Source organism: Lathyrus oleraceus, chromosome 3, assembly GCF_024323335.1.
Source record: "Lathyrus oleraceus cultivar Zhongwan6 chromosome 3, CAAS_Psat_ZW6_1.0, whole genome shotgun sequence".
NCBI lineage: Eukaryota > Viridiplantae > Streptophyta > Magnoliopsida > Fabales > Fabaceae > Lathyrus > Lathyrus oleraceus.
Genome location: NC_066581.1, coordinates 247807626 through 247817402, shown reverse-complemented (window position 1 = coordinate 247817402; position 9777 = coordinate 247807626). Strand labels below are relative to the sequence as shown.

General features: G+C 26.0%; 1 long non-coding RNA gene across 1 annotated transcript; it reads right to left on the bottom strand.

Moving 5' to 3' along the window:
- Positions 1-8025: 8025 nt before the first annotated feature.
- On the bottom strand, positions 8026-8612 carry LOC127126676 (uncharacterized). The gene is made up of 2 exons (XR_007805067.1): positions 8305-8612; positions 8026-8207 (listed from the first exon to the last, which is right to left on the bottom strand). It is a non-coding gene; the product is annotated as an uncharacterized LOC127126676 (long non-coding RNA).
- Between the last annotated feature and the right edge of the window lie 1165 nt (positions 8613-9777).

The following is a 9777-nucleotide window of genomic DNA, read 5'->3' as shown; positions in this document are numbered from 1 at the left end:
TGAGCTTTGGACTTAGAATTAGGCAACTTCCCTTGTGCTAAAGGACTTGGCCAATGCCGACATTTTGAGACTGAACTATCTTTGATCATTTCCTTCATCTGATGCAAGACTTGAGGATTTCTTGGATTCATCTGCTACTCTATCTTTGTGCTTAATTATTATTCTGATCTTAGTGTCTATGTATGATGTTTTGTTATGAGTTAATCAAGGAATATTTTATCTGATACATTGGAAGACAACGAAGATTACTAGATATTGGAGTGCTTGCTTAGATGTGCCTATCTTTATTTGATGCCTTGATCTTCATGATGTCTGGATATTGATCATTGCTTATTGCTTATTGTTTGATCAAAGTCCTAAGAAAAATGGGTTTCTATACGACATTCTTGTATGTTGGATTGCATCTCATTGGTCAGATCTTTTCAACTCTTAACTTTTAAATTTTTACTTAGGGTGGTCTCTTCATCTCCTCCCACTTCTTTAATTTCAAAAATCTCTCCCCCTTTTCAAAAACTTTCTCCGTTTGTAATTTCAACTGAGACATGTTTTAATCATTAGAAACTTTGTCCTTATGCCAATGAATTTTTAAACTCTTTTCTTTAAATCAAACTTGTAAATAAACTTAACCATATCGACTTAAATTTTAAAAGACAAAAAATGACTAACAACCCCATTCAAACTTTGGCCTCTTGTGCTTTCTTCTTAAATTTCATTAAAACCAACTCACCAATTCATTTGAAATTTTTACCACGAACTACAAGGTTTTGATCCCTCATTTTTATGTTGATACGTAGGCACAAGATCGAAGCTCTTTTCAAACACAAAAATATAATCAATGAATTCTTCTCTCATCCTCATACTCTGTATTTTATCAAACATCATTTATATCCAAAGACATATGCACACAAAAAAGGACTCTCTAGGAGTACCTAGGAAACTTTGGGTGCTAACACCTTTCCTCTGTGTAACCAACCCCCTTACCTGTAATCTATGACATTTTATTAGTTTTGATTTGAAAACTTCTTATCTTTGGGTTTTGTTCGTACTTTTCCTTTTTCCGTTGGAAACAATAAAAGCGCGGTGGCGACTCTGGTTTTATTGACGTCAAGTTTATCCATAGTTTGATGGTCATGAATTTACCGCTACAGTTTCCTCATAGGGACTAAAATAAAATTATTGATATCCATTAAACCAAACCAATACAATCCCGCTTTCGTGGGAAGTCTTCCATGGCAAGAAAGCCATAATGTCATCACACCTCTAGGCCTTGCAGAGTTACCATATAATATACGGTTCCAAGGTACTTGGTCATTACCAACACATTTCATCTTCAAATAGACCTTCTTCATGCTAAGTTTATTAGCGTGAATCATGTGGTTCCAAGTAGTCTTCAGCTGCACTAAACTCTTTCTTTGTTTGAGAATTGCCTTCACAATCCATGAATAACTGAATTTTTCTTTCATATCCACCAGAGCATCTTCTTTAATATAGTATGTATGCACCCGTTTCACCCAAAGACTATCAGATTTATTACGGAGATTCCAAAGTAACTTCAACATAGTTGTGTTATTCCATGTGCCCAATTCAATAATGTCCAGGCCCCCGCACTTCTTAGGACTGTAAATATTTTTCTAGGCAATAGGACTTTTCCTGCTAATGTCAGAGCTACCAGTCCATAAAAAAGATCTCCAAACAGATTCAATCTTATGAATCACATGTTTTGGAAGAGGAAAACATTGCATCCAATAATTAGTTATTGCAAACAATACACTTTTAATGATTTGGACAATACATACATAACTCAAAAGCCTACTGCTCCAATGCTTGATTCTTCCAACTATTTTGTCAATAAGGCTCATGTAATGATGAATATAGATAGATGTTTACTAGTCATAGGAACCCTTAAATATTTGAAAGGGATGGACCCTTCTAAAAATTTGGTCATCCTTGTAATCGCCTCCTTTATGCTCTTATTAACACCGCCAAAATAAACTTTGCACTTTCTAGGATTCACAATCATACCAGTTGACATGGAGAATTGACTTAAGGCTTCCATCATTAATTCCACTGATATGTAATCCCCTCTAGCAAAAAGCAGGACATCATCTGCAAAAGGAAAGTTTGTAATGTGCAGCCTCTCACATTTTGCATTTTGTGTAATATTTTGTTCATATATTCCATGTTAATAACAAAGAGCAAGGGTGACAATGGATCCCCTTGCCTAATCCCCCTTCTCTCCTGCATCACTGTTGTATATGAGCCATTAATATTAAACTTGTAAGAGACACTAGAAGTGAAAACAAGCATAGTCCAACAGATAAAATGGCTAGACAAACCAGTTTCCTTGAGGATGCATTCTAAAGCTCTCTAATCCATCATGTCATGGAACTTTTGCAAATTCATTTGTATCATACATCTAAGGGTACCCCCTTCTTATAGTAACCCTTGATCAATTCATACGCAAGAAGAATATGGTTATGGGTCTGCTTCACATGGACAAAAGCAGTCTGACACGACCCCATAATTCTACCAACAACCTTACCTAGTCTGGTCGTAAGTACCTTGGATATAATCTTGTACAAAGTAGTACAACCAGCAATATGCCTATAATCTTTAATGGATGTAGCATCTTCACTTTTGGGAATGAGAGTAACCACAGTACAATTAAAATCTTTGTACAGTCTCTCATTTTGAAAGAAGTCCATCACTACTGCAATCACATCACCTTTAATGGTATTCTAGCTAGCTTTAAATAATATAGCACCATATCCATCAATTTAAGGGGTCTTCATGTCACATATACCATTCAGAGCTGATAGAATATTTTGCTCACTAACAGAAGCAACAAGATTGTGTCTTTGCTCATTGGTCAACTGATCCCATTCTCTCATGGCTGCAACATCAATATGGATTAAGTTGTTATCTTTGTTCCCCATCAACCCACCATAGTATTCCAAATCTGTTTTCTCAATCTCAGTTTGATTTGTAATAATGGCTCCATCATCTTTATGCTGAGCTCTCATACTTTTTTCATTATGCTTGGATTTAAGTGATGCATGGAAATAGGAGTTGTTACCATCTTCTAACCACAACCACTCAATCTTTGCCTTCTTCCTAAGGATGTTCTCTTCTAGTTCATTCCACTTGACCAGTTCTTCAGTATACCTCTTAATCTCCTCAATCTTAGAGCTATTCATCCTATCATTCAAGAGCTCATGTTGGGCCATCTGAAGATCTTCTCTAGCCTTTAGAATATTCTGATGCCCATTCATGATAGGCTTTCTCAACTTCTTCAAGGCACTTTTCAATCTTTTCAACTTTTCCCATAAAACATAAATATGTCTTCCCTGTATAGGATCCCTCCAGTTAGTAGAAACTTTGTTTGCATAACCTTCTATATCAACAGTATAATTGATGAATTTAAACAACTTATTCTTGACATGATACTTCTCATGACTCCTCAGCCACAATAGAGCATGGTCAGATACACTAGGATGAAGAATATTTAGGGTAGTATCCAAGTGGTCTTGACACCACTCTACATTTTGTTTCAACATAGCAGCAAAGAAACAAGAACAAAGGTATTTTATTTATTTTCTCCATTTTGTTTCAAGCTTCTTTATTATTTCGATTTCGATTTTCTTCCTGGTGATCTAATTGCATTCTCCTCAAGCAAAGCCCTCACGTACATTCTTCTCATTTTCTCTTTTTACGGGTTTCTCCTCTATTATACGTGAAGACATTATGACATTGAGTCTTATGGTTTTTGCAAAACCATTTGTTCTTTTGGTTCCCTCTATTTTCTTGACCTTCTTTGATTAATTTTAGAACTTCAATTAGTAGTTAAGTTATATTAGTTTTAATTCTTAATGTTAGCGGCAAATGAATTTTTTATTATAATTGTTAAATATGATTACCCTTTTATTGTGTATTTTGCTATTTTGTAAAATTGATGTACCTTATAGATATATCTTTTAAAATTTGTATACTTATTTAGTATTTATTCGACTATGCTATACTGATTTATCAGTTTTGGAGTTTGGAACTCTACATCGCTTTCTGAGATTAATGACATAGTTAAAAAGCCAACCCAAATAAAAAAGAAAGAGAGAAGAGAGAAAATCAATTGCCTTGAATACCAATTTTTTGCTTTTGAGGGAGTTTCCAAACACAACAACAAAAAAGATTGTTAGATTATTATCCATGGAAAGATATTTCAAGTCTCTCTTTTTATAATTCATATAATTACAAGTTAATATTTGATCTGGTTTTTATGATGGATCTGTTTTAATTTCTGATATTAATGTCACGATGCTAAATGTTTGTTCATTTAAATTATATTCTTTAAGATGTAGCTTACTCATGTTTTTTCTTCGTAGATGTATTATTTTCGCGAAGGATTGAGATATCAAACCATCAACGTTGTTGTGTATCACGCCTTAATTATAGGACTAGAACAAGTGATAAAGAAAAGAGGTAAGAACATTAATATTCAAGGAGACTCTCAACTTGTGTATTGAATTTATTAAAAATTTATAATTAATAATTTTATTTATTTATTCAAAATAAATTTTCTATTTATGGGTTTCTTAACATGTGCCCTTGGGGCACAAGTTAGCATTATCCATTATTAAATTTGAAATTATTTAAATATTAAGTGGTTATGTGATTAATAAAATATACATTTTGTTGTTTATGAACATTATTACTTAAGTATTTTATTTCCCATTTTCTTTTTATTGTTTATTTTGAAATAAATCAGTCACTAATCTAGAATGAATAGTTTTGCATTTTTTCTATTCTTTAATTTTAATTAGAATACATTTATTTTATTCATTTGATTTTTATTTTATCGAATCATTAATTTAGTTTTTCAATTTAGCTACTAATTTATCATTCACACATTCTCATTATACTTTTAAATTTTTAGTTGTTTTCTAGTGACCACGCATGCGATTTTTGTGTGACAGGACTATTAAGTTATGCTAATATAATTTTTTATATATTAATCTCAATTAATTTTAGAAAGAAGTTAAAATTACTATAAAAAAATACCTGTAATATATAAAAATATATCAGCAAATATTGTAGTTATCAGTGATATTGGTAAATATTTGTAATTATTAATCATATTTAATTTTCTATGTTGGTGATATTGTACATATTTATCTTTAAATATTTGTAATTATTAGTTATTTTATAATAATTATTATATATCAATAGCAATTAAAACCATCAAATTTTATCGAATAATATAAAATATGAATGAACTTGTGCAGACATACGAGTCTTCTATTAGTTACTCCTTATCAAACTCAATTCAAATTCACCATTTTTTTTTATGTTTGAGACTCTACTCAATACTCATTAAGCAAAAGAGTTCGTTAGATCCTTATTTATAGACCACATTCTTTTTTATTTGAATTTTATAAAATACATTCTTGTAAAAATATTGAATATTGAATAAATAATTTTTAAAATATTTTATTTAATTCATGAAATTAACTCTCCTATTTTAAATTAAAACAATTTTGATATTTTTATATTTAAAATTGACGAAAAATTATTTTTAAATGATGTGTCATTTACGAAAGACAATAAATTATCTTAAAGAATTTTTTGTATAATTTTATAAATAAAAACCATCTCTCCTATTCTTTTTATAAGAGATAATTCAATTTTTAAAATTATTAAATATTTAATATATTTAATCTATATATAATCCAAATATATATTTTTTTAATAAATCTAAAAGATGAGATTTCTCCTATAAAAAAGATTAGAGGGAGTATATGTTAATAAAAAAACATATCGATATTCAGTGAATTTTTTTTTAAAAAAATCAAAATTGTTTAAGTTTTAAATAGATAGAATAATTCCGTTCATGACTATAAATAAGCCTATTTTCTTTTAAATAATATATTGTGAACTTTTTTAAGCAACAAAATATTATAATAAAACTAAAAAGATGTTTAGCAAAATATAAACAAAATTCAATAAAATAAAATAAAACCATTAAAAAGAAAAGGACGATAAATTACTCAAACTTATTGTAAAATTTTATAATATGTCATGAGTTTAAGAAGTAATTATATGAACTTATATAAAATAGTATATTTTAATCCATAACATTGTAGAACCTATATGCTTTTACCATATATACATTAGTAACAAGATTCAATACATTAGTACCATATATATTGAAGGAGTACTCTATATGCTTTTACCATATATACATTAGTACCATATATATTGAAGGAGTAACATTGTATAACCTATTTGCATTTCTCTTCTATTCAAAGAATTAGTCTATGCAGTAATTACTACCAGAAAATATTTAATTTATACTATAAAAAAATGATATATTAACCTTGAGTTCGAGACCCATAAAGACACTTATAAAATACTCATTATCACTACTTTAGTAAATATAATAATATATTTGTAGTTGAATTAGCTCAATGTATTATAACTTTGCTATTTATTTATATTTATGTACTCGGTCATTTTTTATAAAAGTCTTTTTATTTTTTAAATTCATTAAAAAAGTTAATGTATTTGAACTATATATAAAAATTATATATATAAATATTCAATAAATTGAAAAATTAAATTATTTCTTATAAACACCATTAGATATAAGCTTTAAACCAATATTTTATATCTATTTAACTCAACTAAGACATTGTAATTAAACTATGTCTTGATATTTATAATTACATTAAAAGAAATATTAGTATACTCCTTCCCCCAAATCTTTTTTAAAAAGGTATATATAATTTTAGAAAAAATTTATTCATTAATATTCTATGATTTTGTGTTATATATATATATATATATATATATATATATATATATATATATATATATATATATATATATAATTTTAGAAAAAATTTATTCATTTATATTCTATGATTTTGTGTTATATATATATATATATATATATATATATATATATATATATATATATATATATATATATATATATATATATATATATATAATTTTAGAAAAAATTTATTCATTTATATTCTATGATTTTGTGTTTTATATATATATATATATATATATATATATATATATATATATATATATATATATATATATATATATATATATATATATATATATATAATATATATATATATATATATATATATATATATATATATATATATATATATATATATATATATATATATATATAGATAGATATTTTAAATGTATGGAATATAATCAATATATTATTTCCAAATTTAAAATGTATAATATTTCTAATATGGTTTGTAAAATAACACATAAAATTATTAGAATATATTAGGTCATATTGTGGTGGTTGTTTATACAATTAAATATTCAAACAAATTTTTTTCTCTTTTATATTTTGACACTAAAAATCGATGAAGTATATGTTTTTAAGTTATATTTTAGACCTATTAAGTTTCATAAAAGTAGAGGTGTATATGGATTGAGTTGTATCGGATTCGGCCTAATCTATTATCCAATCGGTTTAAATTTTAACGGGTTGAGTTCGTCGTCCAATCCACAATTTCATTGTCAAAATCGACTTGAATCAACCCTCTCATTTGTGGGTTGGATTGAATTGGATTCGTGGATTGTGCTTTAAATAAAAAATAATTTTTTAATAATTTTTGTTTTCAATTTAATTTTTTTTAACACAACTAAATACAATTACATTAATTTCTCATTCTCAAAATGGATAAAATACATTCTATAATGTCCAATAAAGAACTATGATATGTTATTATATATATTATCGATATTGTTGTATTAGTTTTATAATAGATTTTTAAAATATTTATTTTATTAAGTTTTGAACTATAATTATATATTGAAATTTAGTTTCATATTATTAATTTATTTAATAAATAATTCGACTATAAATTTAACTAATTGAATCAATTAAACTTTAAACCGTAAGTTTCATCGGTTCAATCTCCGGTATTTTTAAAACATTGGATGAAAACAAAAAATATATAAATTATCATAGAAAAATAAAAATAAATAAATAACAAACTTTCAATTATTTTTTTTAAATTAAGAAAAAGACATTATGAATAATAATATATTTATTTAAAATCGACATAATTCAACTAGATAGGATCTCTTAAAGCATACGAAATATTTATTTATTATTCTTGCAACTTTTCAAGATTGAAGCAATGCATGGCATGCACGCGCACCTACAAAATAAAAACAATTATATATATATTATGTTTTATTTAAAAAAATTAAATAAAATATATTAGAGACATAAAATAAATAAATAGCTTTACTTACACAAAGATTATTGTTGTAGGTGGCATGTATCTTCTTTACATGAACTCTTACACGCTTTATAATCGGTTTTATAAAGGTTTCCATAACATAAAATGGTACATATTATTTCGCAAAAAGGCTGGTGAATCTTGTTTAACTTAAAATCTTGAGATGGAGTAATGCATTCAGCATGTCTTACAACAAACATTACCATTAACATCATCACAACAAAACATTTAATTCCACTAACAGCCATTACTCTTATCAAATTCAATTCAAACTCACAATTTTTTTTAATGTTTGAACTCTACATAACACTCATTTAACAAAATGTTTCATTAGACCCTTATTTATAGGTGACATTCTTTTTTTATTTGAATTTATAAATTACATTCTTGGAAAAATACTGAATATTTAATAAATAAATTTTAAAATAAAGTTGATTCATGTTTAAATTAAAACAATTTAGATTCTCTCTCATATTTTTTTACTTAAAATTGACAACATATTCTTTTTAAATGATTATAATTTGTGAAAAGTAATAAATTATCTTAAAGAAACTTTTTTTTATAATTTGTTAAATAAAAGATACCTTTTTCATGTTTTTTTATAAAAGAAAGTTCAATTTTTAGATTCATTACCTATTTAATGTATATAGATTATATATAATCTAAATACATTAATTTTTTAATAAATCTAAAAGATATGTCTCCTTTAAAAGGATAGGAGAGAGTATATGTTAATGAAAAAATATAAAAAAATTAAAAGAGATTAAAATAATTTAAATTTTAAAGGATAATGCTAACTTGTATTCTAGGGGCACAAGAAAAGACACTCACTTGTAAAAAGTTTGTATCAAAAAAGTTAATTTTAAAATTAATGTTATACCTTTATTAAAATTAATGCACAATTTCCAATACAAAATTACTATCTTTAATTTCTATCTTGTGCCCCTATTAAGACACAAGTTAGCCTTACTTAATTTTAAATATATGAAATAATTTCTTGAATCATATAAAATAATAGTCCGTAACTATAAATAAGGCTATTTTTATTTAAAAAATATATTGTGAACTTTTTAAAGCAGCAGAAATATTATAAAAAAACTAAAAAAGTGTTTAGAAAATATAAACAAAATTCAGAAAAATAAAATAAAATAATTGACAATAAAAGGACGATAAATTACTCAAACTTATTGTGAAATTTTACAATATGTATGGGTTTTTTAATCAAATAATTATATATAAAAAAAGTAATAATAGGAACTTATATAAAAATAGTATATTTTAATCCACATTGTATAACTATAACCTATGTGCTTTTACCATATATACATTAGTAACCAGATTCAATACTAAAGATTAATTTATTATATTGAAGGAGTACTTTGTGGCCTATTGCATTTTTCTAGAAGAATTACTCTCTCCGGTCATTGTTAGTGGATAATACTAAATTTATACTAAAAAATATTATATTAATCTTAAGGTGTTTAGT